Source organism: Thalassophryne amazonica, chromosome 18, assembly GCF_902500255.1.
Source record: "Thalassophryne amazonica chromosome 18, fThaAma1.1, whole genome shotgun sequence".
NCBI classification, from domain to species: domain Eukaryota; kingdom Metazoa; phylum Chordata; class Actinopteri; order Batrachoidiformes; family Batrachoididae; genus Thalassophryne; species Thalassophryne amazonica.
Window position 1 is genome coordinate 94,251 of NC_047120.1, and position 27,729 is coordinate 121,979.

The following is a 27,729-nucleotide window of genomic DNA, read 5'->3' on the forward strand; positions in this document are numbered from 1 at the left end:
TTTGAGATGCAGAGATGAACAATATCCGCTCTTGGCGGATTTCTGCTTTTTTTTTTGCCAGTCAACTGCGTAATTTTTGAGATCAGTGCAAAACTTTTGTGTCGTAAATTCACTTTATCTGTTGTATGTGTTTTGTTATTTAGGTCAGGCATCGATCTGGGCAGCCCCAATGCGCTGTTAGCTGGGGTCAGTCAGTCAGGAGTCTAAAAATAACATCAGGGTTAAACATGGTCGAAAGACCAACATTTAATCAACGTTTACAAATAGACTGTGAGAAAAAAAAAAACACTTTGGAGTATTTTAATCTTTTCAACAAAAAAATGTTGCCTGTGTTGGACTCCTCCAAGACGCGACGTTCTGATTGGCTGATGTGTCTGAGCCAATCACTGTGCTGCTTGGACGGAGGTGACAGTCTGCTTGCTGACCTTCTCTGTTCTTCTCCAACATTTAAAATTAATCTTTTATTCTCCTCATTTATCCGAGTCCGTGGAGCGGAGCTTTTCAGCAGGTAACACACTTTATTTGTACATGAGCCAAAGGACGCTAATAGATGCTTAGGACTCATTAACAGACTAGTTTAGCAGGACGTTAGCAGCAGGGCTAGTTTGGAGCTGATTAGCATAGCAGCTAAACAGATCAAAATTAACTTTATTTCTGTTTTCTAAATGTATGAACTGCTTCTAGTATGTTAACTGCAGTGGCTCGTGGCCGTAAGGTCAGCAGTAAAACGCGCTTTAAAGAAATCAGTCCTTTAATCGCAAGAAAAGGGACAAAAGGAAGCGCGTTCACAGAGACGCGCGCCCCCGACAGCCTGTGCCCGTATGGCGCGTGCAGAACCCTCGGACATTCGGGAAGACCCGGAAAAAAAACAGACTTAATTGTGGAAAAAGCCTGCAGGGGTGGTGTCCAAATGGTTTCAGTACGGAAGGTTCCCGGTTCGATCCCCGCCGCTGCCACATTTATCCATGTAATGTGGAGTTGCATCAGGAAGGGCGTATGGTGTAAAACTTGTGCCAAATCAACATGCAGATCCACCTTGGGTTTGCTGTGGTGACCCTGAGTGCAAACAAGGGAGCAGCCGAAGGGTCTTATTTACTTTTTACTTCCAGAAAAAAAGGAACATGAACAAAGTTAACATTTATTTGTACAACACTTGCACAAATAACTATTTAATGTTTCTTTGGCTTAAAGTGTAAGTGACGTGTAAGTGTAATGCTCTCATGAATATTTAAGACTAAAATTAAACATTTAATTTTACAGGCTACTGACAGCCACGTGGTTCAGGTCGGAGTTGCACCATGTTTTCAGTGAGAGAACACTTTTCACTGGCAGAATGCTCAGCAGGAAAACACCAAAAGAGAGAGCAAACGAGAGAGAGAGAGAAACAGAGGAGGAGAGAGAACTTGATTTTTAATTTTCACTCTTAACACTTGCTTTGACAGTGTAAACATGTTTCCCATGTCAGTAAAGGTCCATTGAAATTGAAAAGAGAGAGAGCACTGTCTTCTCTCTTTAAGTCTATAAAAATAAGGCTATAAAATCTATAAAAATAAACATAATTAATTCTTTCACCAAAGCATCAAATCAAGGCTTGCATCTTAGATTCACCATCTGGCAAATGTGAGAGTGTTCTGTGACGTAGTTGACCAGACAAAGTGCAGCTCGCAGCAGACTGCACTTGGCTGTGATTGTTCGTGGCACATTTGTCCAGTTTTTTTTTTTTTTTTACAAACAAGTTGATGATGATCAAACTTTAACAAGTATCAAGCATTTCTTCAACTGGACTGAACCTCTGAGTTGTGTGAAAGCATCATCTGTATCCAGATCAAGAATGTGAAAAAAATCTAAACCAAGGAGGCTTGATGTGTTATACCACAGTATCAGTTCCATCAGTGCAGTAACTTCATGGTGACAGTGCTGCTGGTTTGTCTTCACTCTGACAAATGTTGTTCTTCATATTATTTGCTTCCTTGCAGACATGTTGCAGCAGTTGGTGATTAAAGAAGAAATGCTCCCTGAACAGCAGGAGTTGAATCTGAGTGTCGACCAGAAGGACGTTAAACAGGAACAAGATGAAGTCTGGACAAGTAACGAAGGACAGCAGCTTCACTGGCTGGAGACTGAGAAGACCAAGTTCCATTATGCTTGTGTCCCTGTGAAGACTGAAAATGATGTTGAAATACCACAGTCATCACAGGTTCTTCAAAACTCAGGTATGAATTAATCAGAACTCTGTGAAACATCTGTTAGTGGGAGCAGGTGTTCCACAGCTATGAAACTATTTAATTACTCTGAATATGGAAAAGGAATTCTCCCGACCACATATAGGGAAACTCGACCCAGGATGCATTGCATCAACATTTGAGGCCTCATGTACAAAGACTTGAGTGGATTTTCTACTGAAACGTGTACTCCAAAACCCAGAAACTGGCATCATCACAAAAATATCCAGATGTATCAAAGTGGGTGTATGCATCAATCCAAGCATGTTCCCTTTTCATGCTCCTAAAAATGTGCAAATGCATGTAAATTGGTCCTGGGAGCTCGGAATCCCCTGTCCATCAGATCGGTCAACATGAACACAGAAAAGAAAGTACACAGAGTGGAGCTACAGATGACATGTAGGGATAGTGTGTGTGTGTGTGTGTGTGTGTGTGTGTGTGTGTGTGTGTGTGTGTGTGTGTGTGTGTGTGTGTGTGTGTGTGTGTGTGTGTGTGTGTGTGTGTGTGTGTGTGTGTGTGTGTGTGTGTGAGAGAGAGAGAGACGTCACTGTGAGCTCAGAGCCGTGCACACACACTGAAGTATTAAAAAAAAAAAAGGTACACTGACTGACAGTGTGACATTCACAACATTACACATTTATTGACAAATACTGAACACAGGGAGACAATCAGGGGCCTGTTAAGAAGCTCAGCAGCTCTAGTTTCTCTTTAGTCTTGTCAGAGTTTAAAAGTAGGAAATTGTAGACATCCAGCTTTTCAAGGATGCAAGGCAATCTTCTAAGGATTTTATGTGGATGAAATTACCAGTAGTTATCTGTATAAGTGACTGTCATCATCATAGCAGTGAAAGGTAATCCCAAAATGCCGCAGTATGTGCCCATAGGGTGCAGTATAAATTCCAGCACAGTCGACCCAAGAGTGGGTCACAGGTCCTTAAACAGTTTTGTTGGTACATGATCAAAAAAGCAGGTTGTGCTTTTTGTAGACGTTACAAGTTTCAGCAGCATGTTGTGTGAGATATTATCAAATTCTGTAAATCAAGGTAAAACCTCAGTGATGGCACCCACCTCAATAGCAGGGTGTTGTGGCTGGGTTAAGGCATGCTGGGATAGGTTTGACCTAATGTCATCTATTTTTTTTTTTCTCAAAGTAATCCAAGAAATCTTGTGCTTTAAAAGGAGAGCGAAGTACAGTGGTTGTCCATGAATAAATGTTGCCACCGTGTCAAACAAGAACTTTGACTTATGCTTGTTTTTGTTGATCAAATCAGAGTAATAAGTCCGCTTTGTAGCCAGTCATGCATGCTTATAGTCTAAGATAGCATCGCTCCACGCAAGGTGGAATACTTCTAATATTGAACTACACCGTTTATGTTCTAGACCTCTAGCCTTATGCTTGAGGTCACGCAAGTAATCATTGCACCAAGGTGACTGTTTTGGGGGTATGTGGTTTTAATAAAGGTGGTGCAATCATGTTGAGTGTAGTTTTGAGCTCTGAGTTTAAACTATCCACAAGACTGTCTACTGATTGGGTGTTTTCCATACTTGAAGTTAAGATATCAGGCAGTCTAACTTTGAGTTCAGTTGTAGTTGAGGAGTTAATGTGTCGCTGCAATGATGAATAAGGTTGTTGTTCCACTAAACACGGCAGCGAAAATGTAAACCTAATAAGTGAGAGATCAGAGACCACTGATGCAAGAGGCATGATGTTAATATTTGTGACAGCAAAACCACGTGCGAGAACCAAATCCAGGGTATTTCCACTAATGTGCTTGAATCCTGAATGTATTGCTGAAATCCTAATACATCCATAATTTCTATAAATGATTTGTAGATTTGTTCTTGCCTAAAGAGCAGTAGAACCCTGAGCAGTGTGTTGAATGTCATTTCAGGAAATACTGTTGAATGAGGCAGTTCAGACAAACCCAACGTGTATTTTGCCCGGCTTCTGGGGATGGAACACTTCAAATGTTAGAAGGTACCAGCATTCTTCACCTGGTTTGAGTGGTGGTGCCTTTTCTGCCTGGTCATTATGAAAGATTTTCTGCATAAATTCAGTAAATTGTTCTCTCATGTAATGTTGTGTTCGTAGCAGAGCAGTGTTCGTTTCAGAGGCTGTTCTTTGTTGTTGGGAAGTCGAGGACGTGGTGTACAGAATGGTGGGGGTGCCACCTAGTGCTTATCATTGTCCATATGAACCTCTGTCCATTACCTCAAGAAAGATTTTGTCCTCCAATAGATGACGCTGTTTAGTGATCATCAGGATTTCTTTGGAATCTATTAAGCTCCAAGTTGGTTGGTTTGAGTGGAACTGTTTGTATGTCGTAGAATGTGTGATCTATTGTTCACAGCTAGGTGAGGAAAATGCTGTCCAGTGTCAGGTGTGGGGATTTCTGAGTGACCGTCTGGCATCATATTAGATTCTTAAACAGGTGGGAGTGCTGCATGAGTCTTTCCATCTAGAGATGAGACAACAAAATCATGAGCTTTCCTTCTTTTTGCCTCTTTTATGCCCGCACAGGTCTTAAGAGTATATGTGGAGGGGACGACACTGATGCCAAATACATCAAAGAAGACCGACTTGGCGAGAAATCTTTTTCTTTGGTCACCTAAGACCACATACATTTTTTTTTAGCATTGTTGGGACAGTTTGCGGGGTACACGTTCACAAGGGAGATTTTTGAACAAGAACAAGAGTCCTAAGTCCCTTTGCTAAGGGGTGTGGCTTCTTGTGTATAGGGCACCACTCAGCTGGCTCATCTGATTTCTTTTCTGATACACTATTTGTGACTGAAGGTGTAACTGCAAGTTGAGTTTTGCTCACTGACACTGTTTTGTAATTGTTGTTGTGTCTCATACGTCTCTCTGGCTTTACGTGGGCCATAGTGCTGGATGTAGAGAACATAAAACTTGGATCGTTGTGGGTTTTTGCCTGTTACATATGAAGCAAAGTAGTTTAAGGGTGGAAAGGAAACATTATGGTTGTCCTTGTACTTAGGACCCTGTGTAATCCAGCCTTCTTGTAAGCCATTTTCTACCATAGGGAGACCCCCCCCCCCTTGCTGTGTTGAGACAGACTAAACCTGGTAACTGTCCCCCTGATTTAGCTGATTGAACCTCCATTAAAATATCCTCTAGTTCTTTGAGACGCTGGTTGTCTTTGATATTTTTGTAAAAGTATGGTGTCAGATCAGTGACAAAACCCCACTCACGTAAAAAAAAAAATGCGCTCATGCGTAGATATTAACTGTAATGACTTTCGTATTAATAATATAATTTTACTAAGCAAACATTACATACACAAATGTTTTTTTTTTTTTTCAAGACAAAACCAAATATTACTCATTAGAAAATGAGTTTAAACTTAATTCTAAGTCTCTATCATTGATTGAATCCAGTAATGTTTTAAAGTAGTTTCTTTTATAGACAAATTTGATTTGTAAATGTTTGGTTGCCCTATATTTTCTTTTATTATTTGTAAATAATATTTAGTAAGCCTCTTATGTTCTTGTATTTGTATTTTTATGGATTTTGTACAGGAACTGTTTTGTTTGGATTAGATTCATATATACCTCCCCTCTATTGGTGGTTGGCTCTCACTGCGGTATTGTATCACTTCCTGTTCCGGAGCACAGCAGTGTTTTGCTGTATCTGTTAGCTGTTTAATCTGCGCAGTTAGATTGATCTAGTTAACTAGATATCAATTTGTTTCACAGTGTAATCTTCACGTGCCTTAACTAAAGCACTCCATCTGCTGAATCACCTCTAAATTATTTTCTTATTATTCACTTTGTGTGTTTTTAGGAATCCGCTAGCTTAGCGCAGCTATTAGCTCTTAGCCGGTTTAGCATGGCGGCTTCTCCTGTCTCTCCCGCACTTTTCTGCTCTGGGTGTGAAATGTTTAGTTATTCCTCGGCCTCCTTTAGCAGTAATGGTACTTGTAATAAGTGTAGCTTATTTGTAGCTTTGGAGGCCAGGCTGGGCGAATTGGAGACTCAGCTCAGCACCTTGGAAAATCCTACAGCTAGCCAGGCCCCTGTAGTCGGTGCGGACCAAGGTAGCTTAGCCGCCGTTAGTTCCCCTCCGGCAGATCCCGAGCAGCCGGGAAAGCAGGCCGACTGGGTGACTGTGAGGAGGAAGCGTAGTCCTAAACAGAAGCCCCGTGTACACCGCCAACCCGTTCACATTTCTAACCGTTTTTCCCCACTCGGCGACACACCCGCCGAGGAACAAACTCTGGTTATTGGAGACTCTGTTTTGAGAAATGTGAAGTTAGTGACACCTGCAACCATAGTCAATTGTCTTCCGGGGGCCAGAGCAGGCGACACTGAAGGAAATTTGAAACTGCTGGCTAAGGCTAAGCGTAAATTTGGTAAGATTGTAATTCACGTCGGCAGTAATGACACCTGGTTATGGCAATCGGAGGTCACTAAAATTAACATTGAATCGGTGTGTAACTTTGCAAAAACAATGTCGGACTCTGTAGTTTTCTCTGGGCCCATCCCCAATCGGACCGGGAGTGACATGTTTAGCCGCATGTTCTCCCTGAATTGCTGGCTGTCTGAGTGGTGTCCAAAAAATGAGGTGGGCTTCATAGATAATTGGCAAAGCTTCTGGGGAAAACCTGGTCTTGTTAGGAGAGACGGCATCCATCCCACTTTGGATGGAGCAGCTCTCATTTCTAGAAATCTGGCCAATTTTCTTAAATCCTCCAAACTGTGACTATCTAGGGTTGGGACCAGGACGCAGAGTTGTAGTCTTACACACCTCTCTGCAGCTTCTCTCCCCCTGCCATCCCCTCGTTACCCCATCCCCGTAGAGACGGTGCCTGCTCCCAGACCACCAATAACCAGCAAAAATCTATTTAAGCATAAAAATTCAAAAAGAAAAAATATAGCACCTTCAACTGCACCACAGACTAAAAAAAGTTAAATGTGGTCTATTAAACATTAGATCTCTCTCTCTTCTAAGTCCCTGTTAGTAAATGATATAATAATTGATCAACATATTGATTTATTCTGCCTTACAGAAACCTGGTTACAGCAGGATGACTATGTTAGTTTAAATGAGTCAACACCCCCGAGTCACACTAACTGCCAGAACGCTCGTAGCACAGGCCGAGGCGGAGGATTAGCAGCAATCATCCACTCAAGCTTATTAATTAATCAAAAACCCAGACAGAGCTTTAATTCATTTGAAAGCTTGACTCTTAGTCTTGTCCATCCAAATTGGAAGTCCCAAAAACCAGTTTTATTTGTTGTTATCTATCGTCCACCTGGTCATTACTGTGAGTTTCTCTGTGAATTTTTGGACCTTTTGTCTGACTTAGTGCTTAGCTCAGATAAGATAATTATAGTGGGCGATTTTAACATCCACACAGATGCTGAGAATGACAGCCTCAACACTGCATTTAATCTATTGTTAGACTCGATTGGCTTTGCTCAAAATGTAAATGAGTTCACCCACCACTTTAATCATACCTTAGATCTTGTTCTGACTTATGGTATGGAAATTGAAGACTTAACAGTATTCCCTGAAAACCCCCTTCTGTCTGATCATTTCTTAATAACATTTACATTTACTCTGATGGACTACCCAGCAGTGGGGTATAAGTTTCATTACAGTAGAAGTCTTTCAGAAAGGTATTCAAATGGACTGTAATAACATTGAAGCGTGCCACCCCCTGCCCAGGAGAGAGGATGGAGACAAGCGAGCAGTTATAATGAGGTTTGTCAACAGAAAACATAAAATGGCATTGTTAAAACAGGGACGGAAACTCAAAGGAACAAACGTATTCATCAATGAACATCTGACCAAAAGAAACGCAGACATCACCAGGAAAGCTTGTTTCTTAAAAAAGCAGGGAAAAATTCAACAGACATGGACATCCAACTGCAAAACATTTATCAAATTGAATGGAACACCAGAACAAGTGAAGGTTATGGTAATCAGGAACATCGAGGAACTGGACAAATACGACCAATAAGGTATGAGGACACAAACACATCACAACACCATGACACAGACCAGAGGAACCTATTCATCTACTACCTATTCATCTACATCTGGAGACAAGAAGGATATAACTCAAAGGATTGCTGATCATGGAAAAGTAGAACTGAGAACATTTAAATACACAGACCATAATGTACTGGACTTGGAGCACGATATAGACCCGGACAATAATTTCTTCTCAAATATCAATGACAGTTGTTGCTATTATACAGATGAACAGTTTAATCGGATCATTAAAACGGATAACAAATTATCAATAATCCATTTCAACAGCAGAAGTTTATATGCAAACTTTAACAACATTAAAGAATATTTAAGTCAATTTAAAAAAAATATTTAACATAATTGCTATATCAGAAACATGGATCAATGAAGATAAAGGAATGGATTTTGACCTGGATGGATATGAATTTAATTGTGTAAACAGAATAAGTGTGGAGGAGGAGTGGCTGTGTATGTGGATAAGAACATGGATTATAAAATAGTAGACAATATGACAACTGTGATTAATAACTTATTAGAATGTATAACTATTGAAATATGTGAAGAAAAAAGCAAAAATGTATTAGTCAGCTGTATATATAGAGCACCAGGATCTAGTATTGAAACATTCACTGACTATGGGAAAAATGTTCTCAAAAACTATTCAAAAAACTGTGTTCATTTGTGGTGACTTAAATATTGATCTGCTCAATCCAAATAAGCATAAAATAACAGATGAATTTATCAGTATAATGTACAGTATGAGTTTATATCCAAAAATCACCAGGCCAAGCAGAATTACATCCCATAGTGCTACCTTAATTGATAATATATTCAGCAATGATATTGAGAATAACACTGTGAGTGGATTATTAATCAGTGACATTAGTGATCATCTACCAGTTTTCATCGTTTATAATAGAAAACATCGGCGGAATCAGCCAGAGGAGAAAATAAAATACAGGCGACTGCGGACAGAGGAAAACATGAACACACTAAAGAAGGATTTACAGGAGCAAAACAGGGAAAAGTATACAGTGAAAGTGATGCTGATAGTGCATATGAAACTTTTTTACAAATATTTACATCATTATATGATAAAAATTGTCCAATTAAACAAGACTACAGAAAACAAAAAATCCAAGCTCGACCATGGATGACGAAAGGGTTACGAAATGCATGTAATAAGAAAAATACACTGTATAGAGAATTCATAAAACTAAAGAGTAAAGAGGCAGAAAATAGATATAAGAAATACAAAAATAGTTTAACTAATATTATACGGGTATGTAGACAGGAATATTATAGTAACATATAATAACAAAAACAATATTAAAGGAATATGGGATATATTAAATAGCATTATCAAAAATGGTAATAAAAAACAGAGTTACCCTCAGTATTTCATTGATAATAATGTCAAGAAGGAAAATAAGGATGAGGTAGTCAACGGTTTTAATAATTTTTTTTTAAATATTGGACCAAGCTTGGCAGAAAAAATTCCCGATTCCCAACCTGAGGATTGGGATAATAATCTCATAGAAAGAAATCCCTGTTCAATGTTCCTCACAGCAGTGGATGGAAAAGAAATTATAGACATTGTGAATAATTGTAAATATAAAACATCTACCGATTTAAATGAAATTGATATGGTGGTGGTAAAACAGGTCATTGAATGGATTGTAGAACCATTAACATACATCTGTAACTTATCATTTCAAACCGGTAAATTTCCCAATCAAATGAAAATAGCTAAGGTTGTGCTGCTGTATAAGACTGGGGATAGACACCACTTCACAAATTATAGACCTGTTTCTTTGCTTCCACAATTTTCCAAATTATTAGAAAAGTTATTCAATAATAGATTAGACAAATTCATAAATAAATATAAATTACTTACTGGTAGTCAATATGGATTCAGAGCACATAGTTCAACATCACTTGCATTAGTAGAATCAGTTGAGATTACAAACGCCATAGACCACAAATTACATTCAGTTGGAATATTTATAGACCTAAAAAAGGCTTTTGATACAATCAATCATGACATATTAATCAATATGAACAGTATGGGATTAGGGGGTTGGTGTTGCACTGGGTGAGAAGCTAATTAAGTAACAGAAAACAGTTTGTGAAGTTGGGGGAATATACATCATCATGCTTGGACAATGCTTGTGGCGTCCCACAGGGGTCAGTATTGGGTCCAAAACTGTTTCTAATTTATATAAATGATATTGTCAATGTTTCCAAAATATTAAAATTAGTATTATTTGCAGATGACACAAGCATTTTTTGTTCAGGGGGGGATTTGCAGGAGTTAGGAGGATCAGTATAGAAATGGGAAAATTGAAAATATGGTTTGACAGAAACAAATTATCATTAAACTTAAGTAAAACAAAATACATGTTATTTGGCTATTGTAATACAGACATACAGGTTCAGTTACAAGTCGAGGGGGTAGATATTGAAAGGATACATGAAAATAAGTTTCTGGGGATGATAATAGATGATAAGATAAACTGGAAGACTCATATAAAACATATACAAAGTAAACTGTCAAGAAGCATTTCAGTTCTAAACAAAGCGAAACATATTCTGGACCACAACTCACTCCGCATTCTTTACTGCTCACTGGTTTTACCATATTTACAGTACTGTGCAGAGGCATGGGGTAATACTTATAAAGGTACAACACAATCACTATCAGTAATGCAGAAAAGAGCTATAAGAATTATTCATAATACTGGCTATAGAGATCATACAAATCCACTATTTTTACAATCCAAATTCTTAAAATTCACAGACTTGGTTCATTTTCGAACAGTACAAATTGTGTATAAAGCAATAAACAATTTACTTCCAGCAAATATTAAAAATGTTTTTTAACAGATCAGGGGATTGCAATCTGAGGGGGAAATTTAATTTAAAGCATCAGTGGGCACGAACAACATTAAAAGGTTTCTGTATTTCTGTCTGTGGGGTGAGGATGTGGAACAGATTAGGAGTGGGGCTCAAGCAATGTCCAAGCATGAACCAGTTCAAACAGCGGTACAAAAATATGGTTTTTTTCTAGGTATAGGGAGGAGGAAGGGTAATGGGGGTTAGGGTGTTTTTGTTTTTTTGCTTCGGCTTGTAAATATATAGTATTTTGTATGTAAGTAGGTATGTGTAGGTGTATATTTATGTTTGTGTATATATTTATATATATATTATTTATCGGTTTAGGTGTGTAGGGATCTGTGTGTATATGTGGCAAAGGGTATTACTGGTTGTGGGGAAGAAGGGGTAGGGATAAATAAGCTGATGCTTCACCCTACCCCTTTTCGGATATGTTGGGTACACAGTAGGAACTTTTTTGTTGTTGTCTTCACTGATCTATCTTGTAATTGTTGTATCAAATGTTCGAAATAAACAGTTTTCATTCATTCATTCATTCATTCATTCATTCATTCATTCAAAGCGCTGTAACTAGGTTTAAGGATATGATTCCTTCTTTATGTTCTCCAATGCCATATACCAACACAGGAAAGAGTAGCTACCTAAACTCTGTGAGTGAGATAGATTATCTCGTCAATAGTTTTATATCCTCATTGAGGACAACTTTGGATGCTGTAGCTCCTCTGAAAAAGAGAGCTTTAAATCAGAAGTGCCTGACTCCGTGGTATAACTCTCAAACTCTCAGCTTAAAGCAGATAACCTGTAAGTTGGAGAGGAAATGGCGTCTCACTAATTTAGAAGATCTTCACTTAGCCTGGAAAAAGAGTCTGTTGCTCTATAAAAAAGCGCTCTGTAAAGCTAGGACATCTTACTACTCATCACTAATTGAAGAAAATAAGAACAACCCCAGGTTTCTTTTCAGCACTGTAGCCAGGCTGACAAAGAGTCAGAGCTCTATTGAGCCAAGTATTCCTTTAACTTTAACTAGTATTGACTTCATGACTTTCTTTGCTAATAAAATTTTAACTATTAGAGAAAAAATTACTCATAACCATCCCAAAGACATGTCGTTATCTTTGGCTGCTTTTAGTGATGCCGGTATTTGGTTAGACTCTTTCTCTCCGATTGTTCTGTCTGAGTTATTTTCATTAGTTACTTCCTCCAAACCATCAACATGTCTATTAGACCCCATTCCTACCAGGCTGCTCAAGGAAGCCCTACCATTAATTAATGCTTCGATCTTAAATATGATCAATCTATCTTTATAAGTTGGTTATGTACCACAGGCTTTTAAGGTGGCAGTAATTAAACCATTACTTAAAAAGCCATCACTTGACCCAGCTATCTTAGCTAATTATAGGCCAATCTCCAACCTTCCTTTTCTCTCAAAAATTCTTGAAAGGGTAGTTGTAAAACAGCTAACTGATCATCTGCAGAGGAATGGTCTATTTGAAGAGTTTCAGAATTCATCATAGTACAGAAACAGCATTAGTGAAGGTTACAAATGATCTTCTTATGGCCTCAGACAGTGGACTCACCTCTGTGCTTGTTCTGTTAGACCTCAGTGCTGCTCTTGATACTGTTGACCATAAAATTTTATTACAGAGATTACAGCATGCCATAGGTATTAAAGGCACTGCGCTGCGGTGGTTTGAATCATATTTATCTAATAGATTACAATTTGTTCATGTAAATGGGGAATCTTCTTCACAGACTAAGGTTAATTATGGAGTTCCACAAGGTTCTGTGCTAGGACCAATTTTATTCACTTTATACATGCTTCCCTTAGGCAGTATTATTAGACAGCATTGCTTAAATTTTCATTGTTACGCAGATGATACCCAGCTTTATCTATCCATGAAGCCAGAGGACACACACCAATTAGCTAAACTGCAGGATTGTCTTACAGACATAAAGACATGGATGACCTCTAATTTTAAACTCAGATAAAACTGAAGTTATTGTACTTGGCCCCACAAATCTTAGAAACATGGTGTCTAACCAGATCCTTATTCTGGATGGCATTACCCTGACCTCTAGTAATACCGTGAGAAATCTTGGAGTCATTTTTGATCAGGATATGTCATTCAATGCGCATATTAAACAAATATGTAGGACTGCTTTTTAGCATTTGCGTAAATGCTGCAGCTAGAGTACTGACAGGGACTAGAAGGAGAGAGCATATCTCACCCATATTGGCCTCTCTTCATTGGCTTCCTGTTAATTCTAGAATAGAATTTAAAATTCTTATTCTTATAAGGTTTTGAATAATCAGGCCCATCTTATCTTAGGGACCTCATAGTACCATATCACCCCAATAGAGCGCTTCGCTCTCAGACTGCAGGCTTACTTGTAGTTCCTAGGGTTTGTAAGAGTAGAATGGGAGGCAGAGCCTTCAGCTTTCAGGCTCCTCTCCTGTGGAACCAGCTCCCAATTCGGATCAGGGAGACAGACACCCTCTCTACTTTTAAGATTAGGCTTAAAACTTTCCTTTTTGCTAAAGCTTATAGTTAGGGCTGGATCAGGTGACCCTGAACCATCCCTTTGTTATGCTGCTATAGACTTAGACTGCTGGGGGGTTCCCATGATGCACTGAGTGTTTCTTTCTCTTTTTGCTCTGTATGCACCACTCTGCATTTAATCATTAGTGATTGATCTCTGCTCCCCTCCACAGCATGTCTTTTTCCTGGTTCTCTCCCTCAGCCCCAACCAGTCCCAGCAGAAGACTGCCCCTCCCTGAGCCTGGTTCTGCTGGAGGTTTCTTCCTGTTAAAAGGGAGTTTTTCCTTCATACTGTCGCCAAGTGCTTGCTCACGGGGTCGTTTTGACCGTTGGGGTTTTTCCGTAATTATTGTATGGCTTTGCCTTACAATATAAAGCGCCTTGGGGCAACTGTTTGTTGTGATTTGGCGCTATATAAATAAAATAGATTTGATTTGATATATACACAGGCATTGACATTAAGCTTTTTGGTGTACTTGTCCATAGGAGAAGTAACCCTGGCGGTTTACTTGTCCTATAGGAAAAGCTGGTTGTCCGGACAAGCGAGCGCCGCAGGCATGAGCTGTGTGAAGTGTGCTGAAGGCACGCGATGCATACGCCAATGGCGCGTGTCACCTGGGGTGTCTGGGGGAATGCTACTGTGGAAGTACTGAAATTACACTTTTTCATAAATTGCTTCTCTCCTGTGTGGGTGGTAACATTGAATTTCCAAAAAATACATTTTATTACATATTGCATGCATAGCCTGTAGCCTTTTAATCCGTTAACCAAGAAATAGCTCATTATGTTTCTGTCCTGCGATTGTTCATAATTGGGGAAAAAATTTAAATAATTGGTAAATGCCAAGATGCATCTACTTCTCTCCTGTGTGTTTTCTGATGTGTTTTCTGAATTCATCACTGTTCAATGCACAATCATTTGCCAGTATGTTTTTTGATGAAGCAAATCAAATTATTTTATTTCAGCATTTAAAAATGACTTACTGGTCCGCAATTGAAGAAAAATCCAGACAGACATGGCAGTATATTGTGTTGTCCTCTTCCTTGTGCCCCAGCCACGGATAATCCTGTGTTCTCTCTCTCTCTCTCTCTCTCTCTCTCTCTAAAAATCATACTTTGGAAAAATACTCAACAATTATAAAAATAACATAAAGGAAACATGGAAAATATTGAATAGTATTTTAACAAATAAAACCAAAGCAAAGAACTACCCAACATACTTTATAATAATAATAAATATGAATATGATATGAACCAAGGGGTGAACAGTTTTAATACATTTTTTGCTAATGTTGAGCCAGATTTGGCAACTGACATTCCACATACAGTACTACATGGGTGAATCAGCAATAAATTGATAGAAATCCATACACAATGTTTCTTGGCCCAGTTGATAAGGAAATTATTATGGTAGTCAGCACATGTAAAAGAAAAAAAAAATCTACTGATCATAATGCTGTACATATGGCCTTAGTAAAACAAATAATTACAGAAATGGCTAAACCATTAACTTATATATTTAATAAATCATTTCAAACTGGAATTGTCCCAAATGGTATGAAAGTGGCAAAGGTGATACCTTTATTCAAATCTGGTGACAAACATCTTTTTACTAACTACAGGCCTGTCTCATTATTGTCACAATTTTCTAAGATATGGAAAAACTTAGATTGGATAAATTTATTGAACGGCACAACTTGCCTGATGACAGTCAATATGGGTTCAGAGCAAAAAGGCCCACTGCACTGGCGCAATAGAAGAGATCAATAAACGTGGACCAAAGGGAATTAGTAATTGGTTTATTTATTGATCTGAGAAAGGCTTTCGACAAAGCAACTTTGCTTCTGCCTACGCCTTTAGGCACCGTGTACATTGTTTTTTTTTACTTACTGTTTTTCTTTGACTACTTTGAGTTTTGTTGTTATATATGAGTGAAATTTTATTGCATGTGTGTCTAATAAATTAATATAATTTCAAATTCATTCTGTACATGTCACAACATGCACAAGACCAACAATGTTATCTGACAATTAAGTGCAACATAATTATTCACAATGCACCGATTTATATGTCCTTCTCATGTACATGTCACAACTTGAACAGCAACGGACAATTGCTTTTTTTGTGTGTGTGTAAATCTGAGATGTTTCCCATTTCTCCCACTCCTCACAGAATAATTGGTATCAGTAAAATAAAACATGAAAAAATGGCCCCACAAAAATGGTCAAAACCATTTTTATATCAAATAATTTCTGAAAATTTTTTAAAAAATGCGTGTGTGTGTGTGTGTGTACAGTTGTGCTCAAAAGTTTACATACTCTGGCAGAACTTCAGTGTTTTTTTTGTTTTGTTTTTTTGCACTGTGCACAGTTTCTTTGATCACAGCCACATAAGCCCATAACCTCTCCTGAGTTGTCTGGGTGTCTTGGTGGCTTTCCTCACTCTTCTCCTTCTTGCTCAGTCACTCAGTTTTTAAGAACTCCATGCAGATTTACCATAAAGTGCCATACTGTTTGTATTTCTTTGTAATTAATGTAAATAAAGTCCAAGACATATTCAGTGGCAGTTTCACCATCAGAGATCCTCGTCCACAACGACCACAAAAGACTCCAAGCTGTCAGTGATGTTAAAGGGAGCAACACACAGTATTAAGGAGTATGTAAACTTTTGAGCACAAGTGTGTGTGTGGTAAAACAGCAATGTTTCAGTTTTTGAGTACTGTCTACTCCACACAGATTTACCATAGAGTGCCATACTGTTTGTGTTTCCTCGTAATTGAAAGTCATTCAACATTCAGTGACTTGGAAATGTTCATGTATCCATCCCCTGACTTGTCTGAAGAAAACTGGCACTTAGACTGATTATTTACAGGTATTACACCAAAGGGTCCCATGAATTATGCAACCCATCATCTTGGGTTTTATATTTTTAATTAATTTATATCAAATTGTAGAGATTTGCTTTAAGATTGAGTTTAAGTAAGATAGGTTTTGAAATTTTTATATTGAGAAGCCGGTTTTATTTTTTGTATTTTAAATGGAATAAATAAATTGAAATCCATGAAATACCAAGGGGCCAAAAAAAGGGGCTGTTAATTTAATTTGTTTCTTTGCAGACATGCAGCCGTTGTTGGTGATTAAAGAAGAAACTCTCCCTGAACACCAGGAATGGAATCTGAGTGTTGACCAGGAGGACATTAAAGAAGAAGAGAAGTTGTGGATAAGTCAGCAGGGAGAGCAGCTTCAGCAGCTGGAGGAGGCAGATCTCACCAAGGTTGGTTTCAGTGCCGTCCCTGTGAAGAGTGAAAATGATGATGAAAAACCAGAGTCTTCACAGCTTCATCAAAGCCCAAGTGATGAGCGCACAGAGACAGAGCTTGTAGCCAGCAGCTCATCTGTACACAGAACACTGACAGCAGAAGCTGATGGAGAGGACGATGGAGGACCACAACCAGCCAGCAACTCAGGTCCAAACAGTCATTTACAACCAGATACCAGTGGCAGGAGTTCAGACAGTTCTGGAGCTGAGACTGATGACAGTGATGACTGGAAACAGACCAGAGAACTTCAGTCAAGTTTTAGCTGTCAAAAAAATACCAATATTGTTAGCTCAAACAAGACCGATGAGAAACGGTTTAAAGGCTCTAAACATGTCCATGGATCTGATAACATGAACTACTCAGAGCCATACAAGGGGAGGCAAGCAAGCATGAAACTATTTAGGTGTTCTGATTGGAGTAAAACACAGAAACAGAAGACAATTCATACAGGAAACAAACAATTTGGTTCTGAATGTGGTCAAAGATTTGGACAAAAGGGCGACCTGAAAAAACACATAATTCACACAGGACACAAACAGTTTGTGTGTTCTGAATGTGGTCGCACATTTGGAGAAAAGGGCACCCTGAAAAGACACATGATAATTCATACAGGACACAAACAGTTTGGCTGTTCTGCATGTGGTCGAAGATTTGGACTAAGGTTCAACCTGAACAGACACATGATAATTCATACAGGACAAAAACAGTTTGGCTGTTCTGAATGTGGTCGCAGATTTGGAGCAAAGGGCCACCTGAAAAGACACATGATAATTCACACAGGACACAAACAGTTTGTCTGTTCTGAATGTGGTCAAAGATTCGGAGAAAAGGGTGACCTGAAAAAGCACATAATTCACACAGGACACAAACAGTTTGGCTGTTCTGAATGTGGTCACAGATTTGGAGAAAAGCACGTCCTGAAAAGACACATGATAATTCATACAGGACAAAAACAGTTTGGCTGTTCTGAATGTGGTCGAAAATTTGGACTAAAGGTCGACCTGAACAGACACATGATAATTCACACAGGACAAAAACAGTTTGGCTGTTCTGAATGTGGTCGCAGATTTAGAGAAAATGGCCACCTGAAAAGACACATGAAAATTCACACAGGACAAAAACAGTTTGGCTGTTCTGAATGTGGTCGAAGATTTGGACAAAAGGTTGACCTGATCAGACACATGATAATTCACACAGGACAAAAACAGTTTGGCTGTTCTGAATGTGGTCGCAGATTTAGAGAAAATGGCCACCTGAAAAGACACATGAAAATTCACACAGGACAAAAACAGTTTGGCTGTTCTGAATGTGATCGAAGATTTGGACAAAAGGTTGACCTGAAAAGACACATGATAATTCATACAGGACAAAAACAGTTTGGCTGTTCTGAATGTGGTCGAAGATTTGGACATAAGTGCAGCCTGAAAAGACACATGATAATTCATACAGGTCCAAAAGACCAAGGAAACACAGCTTCCCAACAAGTACAGACCCATCTGCTGCCTAACAACAACGTACAAATGACTGATAGGAATCATAGCTGATGTCATTTATGAACATCTGGTCACCGGTGGTTACCTGGAAAATGAACAGAAACGTTGCTTCAGAAAAAGATAAGTTACTAAAGACCAGTTATTAATATACAATCATGGAGGACTGCAAAAAAAAGGAGAAACCTCAGCATGGCTTGGATTGATTACAAAAAGGCATTTGACAGCGTGTCACACTCCTGGATCATGAGGTGCTTAGAACTCTACAACATCAATGAGGAAATAAGATCTTTACTGAGAGCACAAATGAACAAGTGGAACACCACCATCACCCTAAACCACACAGAGGGGCAAATAACAATCCCAGACATACGAGTTCAGAGAGGAATATTCCAGAGAGACAGACTCTCACCACTTTTATTCTGCTTAATCATAGACCCACTCAGCAAGATCCTGAAGGAGCATGACATCGGATATGACTTAAGTAGAGGCAGAGGAAGGAAAAATCAAAAAATTGTGAACCATCTGCTGTTCATGGATGATTTAAAAATCTTTGCTGACTCAGATCCTGGACTCAGTCGGCTCGTGGAAGCAGTCCATAAGTTCTCAAAAGACGTTGGTATGGAATTTGGACTGGATAAATGCTCAAAATGCACAATCAAAAAAGGTAAAGAGAAAAACAGAAAACATACAGTTGGATGAAGGGAGCTACATTGAAGATTTGGCTGAAGACTCCACATACAAATACTTGGGAATTGAAGAAAATGCTACAATAAATCATAAGAAAATTAGAGTGAGTGTAACACAAGAATAAAGAAACCATTTAAAAAAGGGAGGTGATGGTCTAGTGGTTAAGTGCTGGGCTTCAGACCAGTGGATCTTCGGTTCAAGACCCAGCCAGAATGGAAAGTCTCTAAGGGCCCTTGGGCAAGGTCCCAGTGTGTAGTAAGCACCTTGCATGGCAGCACTCTGACATCGGGGTGTGTGTGTGAATGGGTGAATGTGAGGCATCATTGTAAAGCACTTTGAGCGTCTGATGCAGATGGAAAAGTGTTATATAAATGCAGTTCATTTAACATTTATCTGCAAATCAAAGTTGACAACATAAAACAAGATCACAGCCATAAACCAGTTTGCAATAACAGTGGTGACCTTTGGGTTTGGCAAAGTAGACTGGTCACAGCGTGGACACGAAAACCAGGAAGATGCTCACCCTCCACAAGGTTACATACAGAAATCAGTGCATGGACAGAATATATCTCCCTCACAGAGAAGGAGGTCTGGGTCTCACTGAAATCAACCAGCCTACAGAGCATCTATAATAAGTATTGGACAGTGAAGAAGAAGTCATGAAAAAGGGAGGACAACATCACAAGAACACCTTATCCAAGCAGATCTCAGTCATCAAACTGGCAAACAACTTGTCAGAAGACCTCCTAGAACAGAGAGGAAAGCAACAATCTAACACCTGCAACAAAACTCGCAAGACAGACCAGAGAACAATACAGCAAAAGAGAATGAAGACATGGAGTGGACAGATGGAAACAACACAAAAGGGCCAGACGATTCCAAGAAGAACTGGAAAAGGAAAACATTGACAAAGTTGGATCAATGCAGTGGGTTAAAAATGGAGAATTTGGTTTTGTTGGAGAAAGAATTCTGATTGGAGCACAAGATCAGGGACTTCTAACAAATGGCTTCAAAAAAATGTCAGGGATCTCACAAAATGATAAATGCCGATTCTGTCACACAGATGTTGAGAGTGTAAACCATCTAACATCAGCATGTCAGATCCTCATGGCAGACGGACATTATACATCCAGACACAACAAGATCTGTCAATATCTCCACTGTAAAGTATGTAAGGAACTGGAGATGGAAGTCAAAGAAAATGTCTGGGAGCATGAACCAGCACCAGTCTCATCCAACAGAAAAGTAACTCTTCTACGACAAAGAGATCCCAGCAGGAAGACATATGGAAGGAGGTGCAATCAAACATCTGGAACAAGCAAGAGAAAACAGCCAAAATCATCGATGTGACAGTCCCCAATGACTACGGCCTGAATCGAGCTGAAAGGGGAAAGATCACAAAATACCAAGACCTGAAAAATGACCTACGAACAACATGATCATTGAAAGACATCGATATCATCCCAGTTGTTGTTGGGCAACAGGCCTGATGAAGAAGAACCTGAAGAAATACCTTGAGGTAATCCCCGGTCACCCAAGAGCACATGAGGTGCAGTTGTCTGCAGTTAAGGAAATGATCACCATCTTGAAGAGAGCCCTCGGATGCAGTCCCAGCTATGGTTGGGTGCAACTATAGACCCCGGTTCTGGGGCTCGTTACATTCTATTGAAAAGAAATCCAAGAGGAACAAAAGGTGGCTTTCAGTGTGGCAGAAGATTTGGACTAAAAGGTGGTGTGAAGTGTTAAATGGACTGCATTTACAGAGCGCTTTTTGGTCTGCAACAGACGCTCAAAGTGCTTTACAATTATGCCTCACATTCACACAAACTATGAAGTCAGGGTGCTGCAATGCAAGGCGCTCACTACACACCAGGAACAACTTTGGATTAAGGACCTTGCCCAAGGGCCCTTAGTGATTTTCCGGTCAGGCTTTGATTTGAACCAAGGATCCTCTGGTCTCAAGCTCAACGCTTAACCACGAGACCATCACCTCCTGTGTTTGGATGTTCATGGTGTTTAACCTGTCAGCAAGGTGTTGCTGTCTTCGAGGTGTGAGATGGCGTCTGTGTCAGGAGTCCTGCTGCATGCTGGGATACTTTGATTCTCTGAGTGTTTAAATTTTTTGTTTTTTTTGAGAGGGGGGGGGTTGGTAAAAAGTTCTTCCCTTCATGATGGATTTTGATTATCATGTTTTTGTTTCCTTCATCAAAGCACAGTTCATTGTTCTTCCTCACAAAATATTAAAATTTGGAATTGTTTCGGAAAATGTAGATTTTTTTTTTTTTTGTGAAATTCAACAATAGTTTCTGATTTTAATTCTCTTGATTTTGTTTGATTAATCTAAACACTGTTCATAATTCTTCCTTGTGGAAATATGAAATTATAAATTTTTGGGGGAGAAATTTATGCAAAATGTTTCGTCTCTTTGATTTTTATTTTGATTCAGATTACTTGGTTTGATTCTTCTGAACACTGTTCATAATTCTTCTTCACAAAAGTTTGAATTTTTGTTGTCATTAAATAGTTTGAAAAACAATAAAATTCACCTAAATCCTTTTTGGATCCAGTTTGTGATCAGTTTTAATTCTGATGGTTTTGTTTGTTTCATTAAAGTTCTGCTCTTCATTGCAGAATTTTGAATTTGGCCAAAATAACAAATTTTGGTCAAGAAAACCATGAAATATACCCAGAATTGAGCAGTTTTCCAACCAAAACAAGACGGCATTCAATAAATTTTTCAGCCGTTGGTAAAGAATTTTATTTGGGGTTGGTCATCATTTTCCTCACCTGTATAAAGCGGGAAAATAGCTGGAGAATAAACCGTAGTGAGCTCTGGTTATTAACTAGAACCGGTTTATGATGTCTGCTGCTGTACCTGTAAGGTCAGAGGTCAAACCATCAGCGGTGACAGAAGTCGATGGTGGAGGTGGAACGAGGAGCGTCTTAAAGGGGAGCAACATTTTTACTGAATCAGCGGCGTTTCTGATTCTGTCATGAAGACAATTTGGCAGCAGAAATGCTGGAAGATCAACATGACAGAAGAGACGGACTTGAACTGAGGACAACAGGGTGTCCAGATTTACAACACTGACGTTCAGCTGCTCTGATCCAGGTTTCTGACAGCTTCAGTCAGCTGGATGTTGGCTCCTCCTCCTCTGCATGGACAGACACGCCCACTATAATGTGTCAGCTGTGTTCTGTGGTCATTCTGTAAAACACTCCTGCATGACGATGCGTCTCTATGACATCATATTAAAATGTTATCAATCAAACTTCTGTGGGGGCTGATCACCTTTGACCTTTGCATCGTGTTAGAAAAATCCATTTACCAAAAATAAATTCATGGTGTTCGGATTCAGCAGTGATCAGTTTCAACGGCAGAAAAGCAGCTGATGGTCTTTTTACTGATAAAGCGTCCAGACACAAACTCTGAATGTGTCTCTGGATGAGTCTCAGACAGTTGGATCGTGTCCTTCACATGGACTGAGAGCCACCTGGCATCATGGGTGTGGTCAAGAACAAACATCCAAGACAGAAGTAGAGTCAGCACTTGTATATCCAACTCAAAGTCAGCCTGCCTCTATGACCTCACAAAGAGCAGCATGTCAATCTCTGGGGTCAGTGTTTGGAGTCAGGAGTCAAAGTGGACACTTGGTGACCCCATATTGACCTCTGGGGGTGTTGTACTTATCAGAAATGAGTTTATGTCCAGAAACATGGGAATACATATTTGGTTTACATTTGTCACATTTACATCCTCAGATTCACACGTTTCTAATTTCATGTTCAGAAATTTCACATCCCAGAGATCAGTGACCTCTAGCTGACCCCAGAGGTCAAACTGAGAATGTCTCCACATCTTAAATTAAAGCTTCTGTCATCAAGAACAAACCCTGAAAGTTTCATGTTTTCATTCTGTGCCCAGTTGTCCTGATTAACAGCCCCACTAACACACTTTTTGATTGAAGAGCGTCATGTTGTAGAATGAAGCTTTGTACTTTTATTGTGACGACTTGATTGTAAAACACACAAACCGAGACAAATGACACTTGATCCATGATACATTTAAATGTTGATGTTAGATGTTGGCTCCTCCTCCTCTGCATGGACAGACACACTTTGATGAAATGCATCATATCCCTCAAATAATGTGTAAAACTGTTTTTCTTGTTTAATGCTGACAAATTATACAGTATTTCTTCTCTTTCTGATGCTTGATTCTGTTTTTTCTCTCTGTTTAAGGTGCAGCTCCATCCAGAGATGGGTGTGGTATTTGTGCTGGAGACCCTCCTGTCCTGTGCACCAACACTGTTTCTTGTATATTTGTTTTGTGAATTGTTCTGTAATTTATGTCTGTGTCATGGCCCAAGCAGAGGATCACCTCTTTGAGTGTGGTCTGCTTGAGGTTTCTTCCTCAGAGGGAGTTTTTCCCCTTACCACTGTTGCTCTGGGGGTTATTAAGGTTGACTTTACTTGTGTGAAGCACCTAGGTAACTGTTGTGATTTGGCGCTATATAAATGGGAAAAAAAATGCTAACATTTTTCTGTGGCTTTTAGATCCCACTATGAAATCTCACAAAATTTATTTTAAACAATGATCTATTTCAAATAGATCATAGCAGCATATTATCTAATTAGCATAAAATAGCAGTTTCATGAATAAAAAATGAAACAAACCTTGTGAGGTCTTTTTACATTTCCTACTTTACTCAACTAAAACAAGTTGTTTGCTTTTAGATTTTGGAGCATCAGTTGCAAAATGCCTGGAAAAGCCCAAGATTCCAATGTTTTGTGCCATTCAGACCTTTTTCAGAGCTCATCAACTGCCAAAGGTACCTTTCAAACTTTTCTTAAGAGAAATAAAAAGTCATATTCACTACACCCTGTACTTTCTTTAGGATATAATTACTCATTAGACATAAGAATTTTTTAAAACAACCATTTTCTGTTTTAGGGTGTGAAAAACACTGAGGGAGAAGACGTACGACTACAAATCAGTTCCTGCAGATCCACTCCTTGACTGGCTGCTGAAAGGCTTCATAAATTCTACACATCTGACCCCAGAGGAGAAATCTGTTCATGTGAACCTCAGCTGTGTGACAGAAGAAAACACTAAGGATTTTGGAGTCGAGGTGGAGGGTGATACTGAAGAGAAGAGATTTTCACTTCACCTTTACACCAGTTGTGATAACAACCTGCTGTGCACATCAGAATTTCTGTCAAAATGAGGAACAACGCAAGCAACAACTGGTTGGAGAACACTGGTCACTTTGATGGCATCTTTCCTCAGACTGGACCACAAGTCTGGATGCAGAGCCGTTCCAGTGGGAGCAGGACGAGGATTACACTGAAGGAATACATGTTCAATCACTTCCATCTCTGAAATGGTCATCTCCATTAACAAAATAATAATAAAAAAATCTGACAAACACATTTCTCGTTTTTCTATTAAAGTGAATACAACTTTGTTCCGTACACATATATAAATTAAAAACCCGGCAGGACCACAACAATCTGGTTAAAAATAAAATATTGTGCTAAAAACTTATTCACTCACATCAGAGCTCAGCATTACTTCTTAAACTGGTGTTACTGTGAAGTCAGATCATAAAACCAAACCCTAAAGTCGGCTCTTTGTCAGCAAAATAACATACTTCCAAGAAAAAATTGAAGAAACTAAACATCAGGGCCAGTTTCTTATATTCAGTTTCTCCATGTTGTGTGGGCTGTAGTCAAAGTTTCCACTGTTATTTTGATTATTCTGAGTGTGCAGATGGTCAGGTGGTAACTTGGGTCGGGTGGTCAGGTGGCTCGCTGTGATTGGTGATAAAATCATGGACTTAGTAGAAGACCTTGCTGAGATGTGTGGACATCATTTAGGAGAGATTAACTCACCTGTTCCAGACTAATATGACCCCAATAAACAACTTGAGATATGTGCCAAAATCTCTGTCCAGGACAAACAGCGCTCAAGTGTCCACGTCCTTTTTCATCCCAAGTGTTACTTCAAATGCAGCTGTATTTTCTAAACAGCAACAGCTAGAGATTTTCCAAGGTTTTGAACATGTTGAAAATGACCAGTACATCTTTGGGAGGGTCAAAGAAAAGTGTAAAATTTCTATTTTGATATTTTAAGAGAAAATGGCTAAAATAAGTGGGTCAACTTAATACCACACATCGAAAGAAAATGAACGCTTTACAAATATGAAATTTTTATTTTCAGGCCTACTGTTATCAATGGAATACGCATTTAAAGTGGAAAATACAAAACAAATCTTGTATCTTTGGCAGACAGCAGAATCTAGAGGTCTTAAATGTATTAAAGATTATCAGGGAACATCCACAACAGAAAGTTTAAGATACTAAAGATTCCAGACTGTATGTAGGTCGTTTGACCAAATGTTTTTTCTTAAAATATTAAAACTAGAAATTTTACACTCTTCTATGACCCTTCCAAACATGTACTGGTCATTCTGAGCATATTGAGTACTTTGGAAAATCTGTAGCTGCTGCAGTTTAGAAAATCCAGCTGTACTTGAAGTAACACTCAGGACGAGTGGTCATTTTCGGGCTGTTCCATGTTCGTCTCAGCGAGGTCCTCGACTAACTTTGTTCATGTAAATGTGGAGCTGATGAGTAGGATTGAGAAATGAGAGCCTGAAGACCATCAAACAGTTGCCCTATAATGCGTTCAGTTGAGCGGGTACGTTCTTCCATAAAGCTGGAAAGAAGCCTCTCTTATCTTTCCATCCCTGGTTTTCAAGAACAGGCACCTAAGTGGCTCTACTCTGCTCTTTTCTACTCTCCTATTTTACTCTTCCTTTTTTAGATATTTAGATATAACTTTATATACTAGCATAGTTCCACCTTAGAATTGGAATATAATATATAAGATATACCTTACTGAATTTTCGTGTTGTCCAGGAAAGATCTCTGTTGGGCTGACCGATCACCCAGGAGACATGTATAACCAGATGATGGCTTTCATTCTAGAAAGAATGTATAATTTCAGTTAGCAAAGAATAAAATGTTTTCATGTGTAGCGCCATGGCCTCGATTCGCCCTAATTAAATAAATACATTAATGCTGTCTCAACAAAAACCTGAGTTTTGATTGAATAAACTTTATTGTCCCCAAGAGGCAGTTTGTCTTGGGCAAAGTACTACATAGTTGCATTAAAAGACATTGACAAAGACAAACACAAATAACACAAACATTAAAAAACAACAACAACAAAAAAAAAAAAAACAGTTTTTGGGCGAGTAAAGTGCTAATGTGCTTTTGTATTTAAAAATTTGATGGAGGCTGGTACAAAGGAGAGTTTCAGCCTGTTGTTCCTGCACTGAGGCACTCTGTCTCCTCCCTGACGGCAGCAGCACATATTCAGGGAACAGCAGGTGATCTGGGTCGGTGGAGATGATCTTGGCCCGCCTCATCACTGCTTCTTCATAAATGTGTTGAATTGTGGGATATTGTTTGAGTCCAATAATTTTCATTGCTGTCTTGTGAATGTTTGCTAACTCGTTTTTTGATTGAGCTGTTATATTCCCAAACCAGGCTATGAGCCCGTTCCTGTGTAGACTCTCTACCATGACTCGGTAAAAAACAAGTAAAATGCTTGTGCTCACCCCATACAGCCTCAGCCTTCTTCAAAAATAAAGCCTCTGCTGCAGGCGGGAGCACAGAAAGTCCACATGAGGCTTCCAACAGAGGGCACTGTCCACCTGGATCCCCAGGTACTTGTAAGTAGACACCTGCTGGATGGTGGTGTTCTTTGTCATGACAGTGTCATACTGGCAAATGTTTCTTGGATCCAGCACCATTTCCTGAGTCTTCTTGGTGTTTAGTAGCAGACAGTTCCTGTCACCCCACTGAGTGAACTGCTGTATTTCACTGTGGTATGAGGAGATGTCAGTGTCCTTATGCAGAAGACTCACTATGGCCGTGTCATCTGCATATTTCAAAATGTAATTGTTTTCATATGTACTTTTGCAATCATTAGTATAAAGTGCAAAAAGTACAGGTGATGCCACAGAGCCCTGTGGAACACCAGTGTTGCAGCTTCTGACCTCTGACAATTCACCTTTACTCGCTGGGTTCTGTTATTTAAAAATGAATAAAACCATTTCATTAAAAATGCACTGACACCCATGTTAAAAAGCTTCTCTAAAAGTAGACAAATCTGCACTTTGGAACTGCAGACAAAAGAATGTGTTTTTCCTCTCAGGTGAGAAATTCCTGTCATCTGGAGATCTTAAGCTTGGAGACATCCCCCATGGGCCAACACTGGGCTTCACAGCAAAACGAAACTGTAATTCAAAGTTCTTCAAAGGGGAGCCCTTGCCTGTTTATCAGTGAATTTTCAGTCATTATGAATTACATGACATTATAATGGCTTCACGTCAGAATCTGAGTTTCTCCAGGCCAGGAGAACCCAAATTTTATGAGCTCATACCAAGGCCAGACCCTCTCAAGACTGCAAGACAACATCCCTTACACAACACGGGGTCATAAAACTTTTTCTTGATAACAGCTATTATATTTAGGTTTAAGTGAAGAAAGACATTCTAAAAAA

At 39.1% G+C, this 27,729-nt stretch overlaps 2 long non-coding RNA genes across 2 annotated transcripts; both read left to right on the plus strand.

The window, feature by feature from the left end:
* Positions 1-386: 386 nt before the first annotated feature.
* LOC117530242 lies at positions 387-16,822 on the plus strand. Its single transcript, XR_004566251.1, has 3 exons — positions 387-508; positions 1,977-2,213; positions 16,771-16,822. It is a non-coding gene; the product is annotated as an uncharacterized LOC117530242 (long non-coding RNA).
* Positions 16,823-16,869: 47 nt separating this feature from the next.
* On the plus strand, positions 16,870-24,585 carry LOC117530255. The gene is made up of 3 exons (XR_004566264.1): positions 16,870-16,928; positions 23,892-23,986; positions 24,109-24,585. It is a non-coding gene; the product is annotated as an uncharacterized LOC117530255 (long non-coding RNA).
* Positions 24,586-27,729: the final 3,144 nt, after the last annotated feature.